At 38.8% G+C, this 13,797-nt stretch overlaps 1 non-coding gene across 1 annotated transcript; it reads right to left on the minus strand.

The window, feature by feature from the left end:
* Window positions 1-201: 201 nt before the first annotated feature.
* On the minus strand, window positions 202-308 carry LOC114404232. The gene has a single exon (XR_003664866.1). It is a non-coding gene; the product is annotated as a small nucleolar RNA R71 (small nucleolar RNA).
* Window positions 309-13,797: the final 13,489 nt, after the last annotated feature.

The following is a 13,797-nucleotide window of genomic DNA, read 5'->3' on the forward strand; positions in this document are numbered from 1 at the left end:
TTGAAGGAATTTCATATTGTCTGCTCCACCATGAAACCCCCAGATGTCCAAGAGGATCACATATTTCTGAAGGCTTTTCCTCATTCATTAGAGGGAGTGGCAAAGGATTGGCTGTATTACCTTGCTCCAAGGTCCATCACGAGCTGGGATGACCTTAAGAGAGTATTCTTAGAAAAAATTTTCCCTGCTTCCAGGACCACAGCCATCAGGAAAGATATCTTAGGTATTAGACAACTCAGTGGAGAGAGCCTGTATGAGTACTGAGAGCGATTTAAAAAACTATGCGCCAGTTGCCCTCACCATCAGATTTCGGAGCAGCTTCTTCTCCAATATTTTTATGAAGGACTCAATAATATGGAGAGAAGTATGATAGATGCTGCCAGTGATGGAGCCCTTGGAGACATGACTCCTGCTGAAGCAGTTTAGCGCCAGAAATGATGCCATAGTCATTAGAGGAGTGCATGAGGTAGCTACAAACTCAGCTGCATCATCTGAGACTAAGAAGCTTGAAGGCAAACTGGATGCATTGGTTAACTTGGTAACCCAGCTGGCCTTGAATCAGAAATCTATACCTGTCGCAAGGGTTTGTGGTTTGTGCTCCTCTGCTGACCACCATACAGACCTTTGCCCTTCCATGCAGCAACCTGGAGCAATTGAGCAGCCTGAAGCTTATGCTGCAAATATTTACAATAGACCTCCTCAACCTCAGCAGCAAAATCAACCACAGTAGAACAATTATGACCTCTCCAGCAATAGATACAACCCTGGATGGAGGAATCACCCTAATCTCAGATGGTCCAGCCCTCAGCAACAACAACAACAGCCTGCTCCTTCCTTCCAAAATGCTGCTGGCCCAAGCAGACCATACATTCCTCCACCAATCCAACAACAACAACAACCCCAGAAACAACTAACAGTTGAGGCCCCTCCACAACCTTCCCTCGAAGAACTTGTGAGGCAAATGACTATGCAGAACATGCAATTTCAGCAAGAGACCAGAGCCTCCATTCAGAGCTTAACCAATCAGATGGGACAATTGGCTACCCAATTGAATCAACAACAGTCCCAAAATTCTGACAAGCTGCCTTCTCAAGCTGTCCAAAATCCCAAAAATGTCAGTGCCATTTCATTGAGGTCGGGAAAGCAGTGTTAAGGACCTCAACCCGTAGCACCTTCCTCATCTGCAAATGAACCTGCCAAACTTCACTCTACTCCAAAAAAGGTGATGACAAAAATTTACCTAACAATTTCTGTGCAGGTGAATCTTCTTCCACAGGTAATTCTGATTTGCAGAAGTAGCACATTCCCCCTCTTCCATTCCTTCCACGAGCAGTTTCCAACAAAAAAATGGAAGAGGCAGAGAAAGAGATCTTGGAAACGTTTAGAAAAGTAGAGGTAAACATACCTCTGTTGGATGCAATAAAGTAAATTCCAAGATATGCCAAATTCTTGAAGGAGCTGTGCACTAATAAGCGGAAGCTTAAAGGAAGTGAACGGATTAGCATGGGCAGAAATGTCTCCGCATTGATTGGTAAATCTGTTCCTCAAATTCCTGAAAAATGCAAAGATCCAGGTACATTCAGCATACCTTGTATTATAGGGAATAGTAAGTTTGACAATGCCATGCTAGATTTAGGAGCTTCTGTTAGTGTTATGCCTCTGTCTATTTTTAATTCTCTATCTCTAGGTCCCTTGCAGTCAACTGATGTGGTAATTCATTTAGCTAATAGAAGTGTTGCCTACCCTGTTGGTTTCATAGAAGATGTCTTAGTTAGAGTTGGTGAACTGATTTTCCCTGTTGATTTTTATATTTTGAATATGGAAGATGGATTTTCTCAAGGATCAGTTCCCATCATTCTAGGCAGACCCTTTATGAAAACTGCTAGAACTAAGATAGATGTATATGCAGGCACACTATCCATGGAGTTTGGTGATATAACTGTTCATTTTAATATTCTGGATGCTATGAAATACCCATCTAAAGATCTTTCTGTATTTCGTGCTGAAATAATTGACCATGTTGTTGATGAATACATGACTGATCTTTATTCTAATCTGCATGCCTCGCACTCTTCATGCATTGAGTCTGAAATTGTACTTGATCATATGTCTGAATTTGATGCTGAGAGTTTATCTGAGAGTGATATTGATTGCATGTCTGGTGGTGGTGTTTTACCTCTCGAAATTGATTTTATAGAGTCAGATAGGACTAATCATGTTTCAGGAAGTACACATACCTCTGACTTTCTTTATGAGGTAACGGCTGAGAAATCATCTCCTTCTACCACTATCCAGCCGACCACACCAGAATTGAAGCCTCTGCCATCAAATCTAAAATATGCTTACTTGGATGATAGCAAGAGTTTTCCAGTGATTATATCTGCCTCCCTTGCTGATGAGCAAGAGGAGAAGTTGTTGTCTGTTCTCAAGAAGCATAAGAAAGCTATAGGCTGGACCCTGGCGGACATTCCTGGTATTAGCCCATCCACATGTATGCATCGAATAAATTTAGAGGATGGAGCTAAACCAGTAAGACAACCACAGAGAAGACTCAACCCGGTGATTCTTGATGTAGTGAAGAAGGAGATAACCAAGCTTTTGCAAGCTGGGATCATTTATCCTATCTCCGACAGCCAATGGGTAAGTCCCATCCAGGTAGTCCCGAAGAAGACTGGCCTCACAGTGATAAAAAATGAGAAAGAGGAGCTGATTCCTACTCGGGTGCAGAACAGTTGGAGAGTCTGCATTGACTATAGGAGACTGAACCAGGTTACCAAAAAGGACCATTTTCCCTTGCCATTCATTGATCAGATGCTTGAACGCCTGGCAGGTAAATCTCACTACTGTTTCCTTGATGGTTTTTCTGGTTATATGCAAAGTACTATTGCTCCTGAGGATCAGGAAAAGACCACATTCACCTGCCCCTTCGACACTTTTGCCTATAGGAGGATGCCTTTCGGCCTGTGCAATGCCCCTGGTACCTTCCAGCGGTGCATGATTAGTATTTTCAGTGATTTTTTAGAAAATTGCATAGAGGTGTTTATGGATGATTTCACTGTATATGGATCCTCTTTTGATGGTTGTTTGAATAGTTTGGAAAAAGTTTTGAATAGATGCATTGAAACTAACCTTGTTCTAAATTTTGAAAAATGTCATTTTATGGTTGAGCAAGGTATAGTTTTAGGGCACATTATTTCCAATAAGGGTATTGAAGTAGATCCTGCAAAAATTTCTGTTATTTCACAATTGCCTTACCCCTCTTGTGTGCGAGAGGTGCGATCTTTTCTTGGTCATGCAGGATTCTACAGGCGCTTCATAAGAGATTTTAGCAACGTAGCCCTTCCACTGTCCAACTTGTTGCAAAAGGAGGTGGAGTTTGACTTTAATGACAGATGCAAAGAGGCTTTTGATTGCCTCAAAAGAGCGCTGACTACCACCCCCATCATCCAGGCACCCGACTGGACAACCCCTTTTGAGCTTATGTGTGATGCATCAAATTATGCATTGGGGGCTGTCCTTGCTCAGAAAATTGATAAATTGCCCAGGGTGATATATTATGCTTCTAGGACTTTGGATGTTGCCCAAGCGAATTATACTACTACTGAGAAGGAGCTTCTAGCCATAGTTTTTGCTCTTGAAAAATTTCGATCTTATTTGCTTGGTACCCGCATTATTGTTTATACTGACCATGCAGCTTTAAAGTACTTGTTGAAGAAGGCTGATTCTAAGCCTAGGTTGATCCGATGGATGCTCTAGCTCTAAGAGTTTGACTTGGAGATCCGTGATAGGAGCGGAGCACAAAATCTAGTTGCTAATCATTTGAGTCGGATCGAACGTGTATCTGATGCAGATTCACCTATTCGGGATGATTCCTGAATGATCATTTGTATATACTGTATAGTATTTCTGACTCTCTTTCTACTCCCTGGTTTGCTGACATTGTCAATTATTTAGTTGGTTTTGTTTTTCCTCCCTTAGCATCTAAGGCCCAAAAAGATAAAATTAAAAGTGATGCTAAGTATTTTATTTGGGATGACCCCTACTTGTGGAAATTGTGCAGTGATCAGGTCATTAGACGGTGCATTCCAGATCATGAGACTGACTCAGTCCTGCAGTTCTGTCATTCTTCCGCACCGGGAGGTCATCTGGGTGTTCAAAGGACAGCTCGCAAAGTGCTTGATTGTGGTTTTTATTGGCCCACCATCTTTTTAATGGAAGATCTGCAGCACTTGTGAGCAGTGTCAGAGAGCAGGAAATACACTTACATGGCGACGACAAATGCCTCAGCAACCTATGCTATTCTGTGAGGTGTTTGATGTCTGGGGTATAGATTTCATGGGTCCTTTTCCTGTCTCTTTTGGTTATGTTTACATTCTCCTTGCAGTTGACTATGTTTCAAAATGGGTGGAAGCCAAGCCCACTAGAACTAATGATGCTAAAGTTGTCGCAGACTTTGTCAGGTCTAATCTGTTTTGCAGGTTTGGAGTACCTAAAGCAATTGTTAGTGATCAAGGAACCCATTTTTGCAACAGGACAATGCATGCCCTGCTTAAAAAGTACGGGTTGTCTTTATCGGGTTGTCTTTGGAAAGGCATGTCATCTTCCAGTGGAAATTGAGCACAAAGCATACTGGGCAGTGAAGACTTGCAACTTCTCTATGGATCAAGCTGGTGAGGAAAGGAAGTTGCAACTGAGTGAGTTAGATGAAATCCGCCTAGAAGCCTACGAGAATGCCAAGTTTTACAAAGAAAAGACCAAGAAGTTCCATGATAGCATGATAGTTAATAAGGACTTCATGGTTAGGCAAAAAGTGTTATTGTATAATTCTAGGCTTGGACTCATGAGTGGTAAGTTGAGGTCTAAGTGGATTGGTCCTTTTGTTGTTACTAATGTTTTTCCTTATGGTACAGTTGAGATCAAAAGCGACTCCACAAACAAGAGCTTCAAGGTCAACGGACATCGACTTAAGCCATTCCTCACGAACCCTTCTCTAGTGGACGTAGTGGTGGAAGAGACTTCCTTACTCCACCCTACTCTTCCTCCACCATGACTTAGGGAGTTTTTCTTTTCCTATCTCCTTCTTTGCTTTTACTACACTTGTCCGATTCTATTTGATGATTTAATTGTTTTTAATCTTTTAATTGTGCTACATTGAGGACAATGTGTTGTTTAAGTATGGGGGGGGGGGGGGGGGGAGTGTTCTTTGGTTTTGCTAGTTTTGTTGGTTTTGTTAATTTGTTAATGTTGTTAGTTTCTTCGGATTGTTAGTTTAATATTTTGGGTCAATTTTGTGTGCATGTACAACTTTGCATGTTTTTCTTTGAATTATAGGATATGTTCAAGAAATGGGTAATTGTTTTGGAAATAAAAGTTTTTGACATTTTGTGACTTGAAATCCTTGATTCTCCTCTACATGTCATGATAGTTTTGAAAGCTCAATTTGAAAGTGATGAGTTTACCTTTGTGAGAATTTGAGCCATCCATCATCATAATCATTTGGTGTGTTTTGCCCCATTGATTGCTTGCACAATAGCCTTGGCTTGATTCTTGTTGATGCGTCCTAATTCACATGCATATTTGGAAATGATTGAGGCAATTTTGTTCTTATAAGCTTCTAGCCAAATGGACTTACCTTGAATTAATTCCTTTGATAGCCCTTTTGAGCCTTGTTTCCCTTTCCTTGTTTTGAAGCTCACTACAAGCCTTAAGTGAAAAACCATGATATCACCATATCCTTAAGGAATTTTGGAGCTTTGGAATTGTTTTGGGAATAAGTGTGGGGGGGTTTTTGTTTCATTGGATAACTTGTTTTGTTGGCTATACTTCATGATGTATTTTGGGCCATACTTGATGTACATTGTATCTTGGTTAAATGTTGGACATGCTGAATGAAATGCTGTTTCTCAAAGGATATAGAGTAAAAAAAAAATTCGAAAATGAAAAAGAAAAGCAATAAAGTTGAGTGAATAAGATCTTAAATGGCAAAAGAATGATGAGACTCTTGGTTCTACTCTTTATGTTTAAATTTTATCTTTACTTCTTTTTATTTTCTTATTTTTTCTTATTATGCACTTATTCCCCATTGCTCCTCTATTCCTTTGGGATTTAGCCACTTATTCCATATTTTTCCATACCTTGTCCTTGGCCCCATTACAACCTTAAAAGACCTCTTGATCCTCATGTGCTTGTGTTTATGGGTTGATTGCCAATATTAGAATCTTGCCAAGTTTATGCGGTGTTTGTTTTCTTGGGTGCTTTGAGGGTAAATAGTAGCCTAGACACTTGAGAGATAGAGTGTATATCTTGTGAGGCTTTATCACTTTTCATTCTTGAGCTGATTAACTATTTTGCCATGATTGGGTTGCTTGGATGATTTTCATGAATGTCTTGACTTTTCAGATCTCCTTATGTTAGATGTTACCCATTACTTTCATTCCTTGATGTTCATTGAGAAATATGTGAATGTTTTCGTTTGTCTCTCTTTGATACCCTTGGATTTTGTTCTTTGTTTCATTTTGCCCAGGAGTGCAAAAGGCTAAGTATGGGGGGTTTTGATGTGCCATCATTTTCTTCTATTTTCTAAACCCTTTTTGCACCATTTTAATTACTGATTGGTCTTAATTGTCAATTAATTAGGCAGTTTTATTATTTGGGCCCATTTAGCCAATTTGATGTTTTTAATCTAATTTCAGGAATTAATGAAACATTGGGCTTAATCCGGATTTTGGTTGTGGACTTGAAGAGGGCAAATAAAGCAGCGCTTACCTTAGTTAATTTCTACTTAGGAAATTTTGCAATTTTATTTTATGTTGTTCAGTGTTTATTTCGTTTCGGACCAGAGTATTGTAATAGGGCCCAGTGACTTTGAGTGACTCTTTTTAAATAGCAGCCTTGGGATTCGTGCAAGGCATTCTATTATGCTATTCATTATTCAGAGCTTTTGTTTTAGGGTTTTACGTTTTCTGCTTTGATGCTACTGTTCACGTAATGCAATTTTACGTTTTCTGTTTCTAATTACAATTTCGTTCTTGCTTCTTCTTCTACTCTCATTTACGTTTCTGTTTCATCTACATTTTTGTTCATTTACATTTTTGTTCATTTACGTTCCTGTTCATTTACGTTTCTGCTTCATGTTTCATTTGCGTTTTCTGTTTGAATCCATGGAAGGCTAGATTTTCTGGTGTTGTTTCCTTTTGAGGACGAAGCCCAACTCTCTTTGAGGTTTCGCTTGTAATGTGGTTTCCTGGCAGTTTTCCCTTCACCAGTTATCCCAAATTCGTGAATATTAATCAGTGCACGCTTCGTGTTCGATTAATTGCCTCTGAGCCTAACTTGCGTTCATGCTTAATGGACGAAGGGCCAACTGGTGTATGTGATGCCTAATCACGTATTGAAAACCCTAAGTTGATTTTCACTTAGTAAATTGAAATAGGGTTGGATTAAGTGGTTGACTGTTAGGGACAAATTCTCCATAACCCAGGATAAGAGAATGGCTTCTGAATGAGAGGAAACAACCCGTTTTTAATATTAGTAGTTTCGTATTTCAGTTTACTTGTTCTGCTCTTTAATCACAAAACAAACAAACCCCCCCAATCGTTACTGTTACTGCAAGTATATTATGAACATTTGGTTTGTCACTGCTCGTTGGGAAACGACCTAGGATCACTTCCTAGTTACTGCATTTTCATGGTTATTTGATTCGGGTACGGCCTCGATCAGCTTCTCTGAGGTAATCTTGACTTCTAAGCCTTTTTCCTAGTTAGTTTGAGTTTCTCTTAATATCTCTCGTGTTGGGTACTGTAATAGGGTATTTTTACACTTCTTTTGAAAAACCCTTGAAAATGAGACATTGTAAAAGTTATCCTTTTATAACATTGATGTTATTTTCGTGACCTTCACTGAACCCCGATCACATTGGCGTGAGTGAAATTTCAAAATGATGTCTCCTTTTAGTAGAATCGGAAACACCCCTTAGCCCTTTATGTTTTGGCAGGGGTATTTGAATCTGAATATTGTTATTAACCTTATTTCTGAAATCTATACTAAATTTTCCTTCAATTTGATATATAGAACCTTGTGTTTGGACTGACGGGAATGAACGAGAGAGACCTCTGAGTGACGCAAAAAGGAACTGACGGAGAGCTCACGATAGGTGAGGGGAGTTTATTATCATTTACAATTTTTAATACCATAGTTGGGGGTCAGGGAATCTAACTATGGGGATGTATGCATGTCCCTATTGCATGTTGTTTTTCAAGAAAACAATGTTTTTGAGTAATGCGATGCGATATATCTATTATTGATGAATAACATTATTGTTTTTATTAGACTTGTATGGTCTGAAGACCTCGAGAGTGTGAATCTCAGGCATGAACTATACATATATGTATATGCGGAATGCGACTTACTAATGATACTATTATTGAGGATATTAATTGATGTGAGATGATGTTGTCATTGATGATTATGTTGATATGAGTTGATGTTGTTATTGATGATTATGTTAATTTGATATGATGTTGTTGTGGATAATGTCATTGAAATGAGATGAGGAAATGTTGATGTAGATAATGATATTGAAGTGAGATGTTGATGATGTTGAAAATGTCATTGTGATGATGTATGTTGTATATGTACATGGGGGGTGCAGTGACTTTGTTGGATATCCCTGGTGGGGGGAAATAAAGTAGTTAAAGAGTTTTAAGAATCTCTGGAGGGGGATGACTTAGAATCTTTAATTATCCACGGTCAATGCATTGATGGTGTCTATGTTTCATATGTTGTATGTTGTGTATGTACATGAGGGGTGCAGTGACCTTGTTGGATATCCCTAGTGGGGGAAATAAAGTGGTTAAAGAGTTTTAAGCATCTCTGGAGGGGGATGGCTTAGAATCTTTAATTATCCATGGTCAATGCATTGATGGTGCCCATGTTTCATACGTTGTATGTTGTGTATGTACATGGGGGGTGTAGTAACCTTGTTGGATATCCCTGGTGGGGGAAATAAAGTGGTTAAAGAGTTTTAAGCATCTCTGGAGGGGGATGGCTTAAAATCTTTAATTATCCACGGTTAGTGCATTGATGGTGCCTATGTTTCATATTTCATATGACATGGAAATAGTATAAACTTTGTCAGTAAGTACTTGTAGTTTCTCATGAGGAGGAATACTTGTAATTGGGGCATGTCACTCAGTTTGGAACTCCCTTGAGACTCAGGCTGATCACCATGGGAGGGGGGGGGGGGAGTTGCCTATGCACGATAGGGTGACCTCGACACTTACTGCCTAGTTTTCCTAAGTGAGAGTGTCGTGTGGACATGCTTAGGCTATTTCCTTTGGGATGGTACCTGATCGAGGCCGTACCTGAATTAAATAAACATTAAAATGCAGTAACTAGGAAGTGATCCTAGGTCATTTCCCAACGAGCAATGATAAACCAAATGTTCATAATATACTTGCAGTAACAATAACAATGGGGGAGGGGGTTGTTTGTTGTGTGAATTAAAGAACAAGCGAACTGGAATACGAAATTAATAATAGTAAAAATGTGTTGTTTCCTCTGATTCAGAAGCCATTCTCTTGTCCTAGGTTATGAAGAATTCGTCCCTAACAGTTAACCACTGAATCCAACCCTGTCGCAACATGCCCTTTTGCGAGCGTGCGAGGCGAGGCTCACGGGTGCGCTTTCCAAAGGAGGAAAGATGCGCGGAGTCGCCACCAACGTTTATTTGTGTAAAACGTTGGAAAAACCGAAGGAAACCGGTCAAAATGAAAATTCTAAGTTCGGGAGTTGTATTTACGTTTGAGGAAGGTATTAGCACCTCTCACGTTTGTCTCAAAGGACAACAACCTATTTTTTAGAATTGTGAATTTGTGTTATCTTAACTTTTATTTCTTTTTATTTTTTTGAGGTCGACAAAAGCGGGGCTTTTGCTCCTACGTACCCTCCATCGAAGAGGAAATCAGACCTACGTAGTTCTTTCTTAAGAGTGAATCAAGTGATTCTTTTTACTTGAAAGGTGATCATTTTAAGGCGTTGGACCTTAAAAATGATCCATTTACTTGGTAAGAAAAATTGAGATATTGAACTTTCAAATCCTATTTAGTGACCTTTTTTGTAGACAAGCTTGACTAGGCGAGTTGATTTTAGCCTTAGTTTCACTTTAGTTATTAGTCAATTCGATTAAGAATGAGAAATCCCAAAGAGAAAAACGTCCGATTGATTTTTCGCTTTATTTTACTAAAAGGTATTTTTTGATTATTATATTATTATTTTACCTCTTTTTTGATTTCCAACATGGTTACGGCACGACCAAACGGTCGGAATTCATTTTAACAGAAATTAACGGATATTACAAATCAAATGATCGGTGGAAATTTATTTTATTTTTTGATTAGGCGATAAATGACTTAAATAAATGACTGAAGCACGTCAAAAGGGGTACGGAAAGTAAATGAAAACGAGAATAAAAATACATGAAACAAAATGGGGACCACCACGGGTACATAGAATGAATTGAAAAGCTCGGTTTGAGGTACTTACCAGTTGAAGACTGAAGAAAACGAAGAACGAACGATGGATGTCGAAGAACAGTTGAAAACCTTCGCGTAATTACTCACGGAAACGTTACAGAAGCGCTTCGGCTTGGATTTTCTTCACGGAAACAATTTTCCTCAGCAAATTTAAGAGAATACGAAGTGCCAAGAAGGCTCAACCCCTTTCCTCTTCACTCATTCCCCTATTTATAGCAAAATAGGGGAGGAGCTTGCCACCCAGCTCGCCCAGGCGAGCAAGGTTGCTTCCTCCAGAAGCAACCGCCTTCTGGAGGAAGAAACTGGAAGGCCCAAGTGGGCTTGATTGCTATTTGTACCCCCCTTTTTACTAAATGCACCCCCTTCTACTTGTTTTTGGTAATTCTTTTTCCGTAATGTTACGAAACTTTACGAATTTTGTAACAACACCTATTTTCTTTCTGTAAGGTTACGAATTCTCACGGATCATTTATTTACTCTTTTTTAGCTTTCGAAGAAGTTACGGAAACTCACGGATTGCGCAAAAACACCTCCTTTTGGTTTCCGCCACATTACGGAATTTTACGGATCGCGTAAGCCTGCTTCCTTTTGATTTCCGGCATGTCTCGGGACTGCACATATTGTGAAACAAAGGATGCCAAGTATCTCAAAGCGGCTGATCAAAGGTTGCATATCATCAAGTAATAATCCCCGGACGAAATTAGGGTATGACAAACCCTATTTTAATTTACTAAGCGAAAATCAATTTAGGGTTGTCAATATGTGATTAAGCAACACATACGCCAATTTACCCTTCGTTCATTAAGCACAAACTTAAGTTAAGCACAGAGGCAATTAATCGAACACTAAGCGTGCATAGATTAACAGTAACGAATGTGGGTTGATTGGTGAAGGGAAAAACTGCCAGGAAGCTACATTATAGACAGAACCTCGAAGAGAGTTAAGCTTCGTCCTCAGAAGGAAACAACACCAGAAATTTAGCCTTCCATAATATCAACCAAAAACAGAAAACGCAATTGAAGCTAAAGACAGTAACGTAAATGAAACTAAATGCAGAAGAAGAAATAAAAAATCAAAATGCAATTAGAAGCAGAGAATGGAAAAGTGCATTACGTGAACAGTAACAATAAGCTCAAAAACGTAAAACCCTAAACCCTCTGCTCTGAATAATGGCCTAACATAATAGCCACTTACACGAATCCCAAGGCTACTATTTATAAGGGTCACTCAGAGTCACTGGTCCCTATTACATTATTCTGGCCCAAAACGAAATAAACACTGAACAACATAAAATAAAATTGCAATCTCCTAATTAAAAATTAACTAAGGTAAACGTTGCTTTATTTGCCCTCTTTAAGCCCACGACCAAAATCCGGATTAAGCCCAATGCTTCATTAATTCCTGAAATTAGATTGAAAACATCAAATTAGTTGAATGAGCCCAAGTAATAAAAATGCCTAATTAATTTGACAATTAAGGTTGTAATGGGGCCAAGGACAAGGTAGGGAAAAATATGGAATAAGTAGCTAAATCCCAAAGGAATAGAGGAGCAATGGGGAATAAGTGCATATTAAGAAAAAATAAGAAGACCTAAAGATAAAATTTAAACATAAAGAGTATAACTAAGAGTCTCATCATTCTTTTTTTAAGATCTTATTCACTTAACTTTATTGCTTTTCTTTTTCTTTTTTTTTCAAATTGATTCAACTTGATTTTTTTTAGAACAGTAGCATTTGAGAACTAGCATATCATTCAGTAGCATATCCAACATTTAACCCATATACAATGTACATCAGTATGGCCCAAAAATACATTATGAAGCATAGCCAACAAAACATGTTATCCAACAAACCCCCCCCCCCACACTTATTCCCAAAACAATTCCAAAGCTCCAAAATTCCTTAAGGGTAAGGTGATATCATGGTTTTTCAATTAAGGCTTGTAGTGAGCTTCAAAACAAGGAAAGAGAAACAAGGCTCAAAAGGGTTATCAAAGGAATTAATTCAAGGTAAGTCCATTTGGCTAGAGGCTTATAAGAACAAAATTGCCTAAATCATTTCCAAATATGCATGTGAATTAGGAAGCATCAACAAGAATCAAGCCAAGGCTATTGTGCAAGCAATCAATGAGGTAAAACACACCAAATGATTATGATGATGGATGGCTCAAATTCTCACAAAGGTAAACTTATCACTTTCGAATTGAGCTTTCAAAACTATCATGACATGTAGAGGAAAATCAAGGATTTCAAATCACAAAATGTCAAGAGACTTTTATTTTCAAAACAATTACCCATTTCTTGAACATATCCTATAATTCAAAGAAAAACATGCAAAGTTGTACATGCAAACAGAATTGACCTAAAATATTAAACTAGAAACCCAACAAAACTAACAAAATTAACAAATTTAACACAACTAACAAAACCAACAAAACTAGCAAAACCAAAGAACACTCCCCCCATACTTAAACAACACATTGTCCTCAATGTAGCACAATTAAAAGATTAAAAGCAATTAAACCATCAAATAGAATCAGACAAGTGTAATAAAAGCAAAGAAGGAGATAGGAAAAGAAGAACTCCCTAAGTCATGGTGGAGGAAGAGTAGGGTGGAGTAAGGAAGTCTCTTCCACCACTACGTCCACTAAAGAAGGGTTTGTGAGGAATGGCTTAAGTCGGTGTCCATTGACCTTGAAGCTCTTGTTTGTGGAGTTGCTTTTGATCTCAACTATGCCATAAGGAAAAACATTAGTAACAACAAAAGGACCAATCCACTTAGACCTCAACTTACCACTCATGAGCCCAAGCCTAGAATTATGCAATAACACTTTTTGCCCAACCATGAAGTCCTTCTTAATTATCATGCTATCATGGAACTTCTTGGTCTTTTATTTGTAGAACTTGGCATTCTCGTAGGCTTCTAGGCGGATCTCATCTATCTCACTCAGTTGCAACTTTCTTTCCTCACCAGCTTGATCCATAGAGAAGTTGCAGGTCTTCACTGCCCAGTATGCTTTGTGCTCAATCTCCACTGGAAAATGACATGCCTTTCCAAAGACAACCCGATAAGGAGACATTCCTATGGATTCTTTGTAGGCAGTCCTATGTGCCCAAAGAGCATCATCAAGCCTGGTACTCCAATCTTTCCTGCTTGGCTGCACAATCTTCTCTAAAATTCTCTTGATCTCCCTGTTAGAAATTTCTGCCTGTCCATTGGTTTGGGGGTGGTATGGTGTGGATACCCTGTGTACAACCCCGTACTTT

This window comes from Glycine soja, chromosome 2 (assembly GCF_004193775.1).
Source record: "Glycine soja cultivar W05 chromosome 2, ASM419377v2, whole genome shotgun sequence".
NCBI classification, from domain to species: domain Eukaryota; kingdom Viridiplantae; phylum Streptophyta; class Magnoliopsida; order Fabales; family Fabaceae; genus Glycine; species Glycine soja.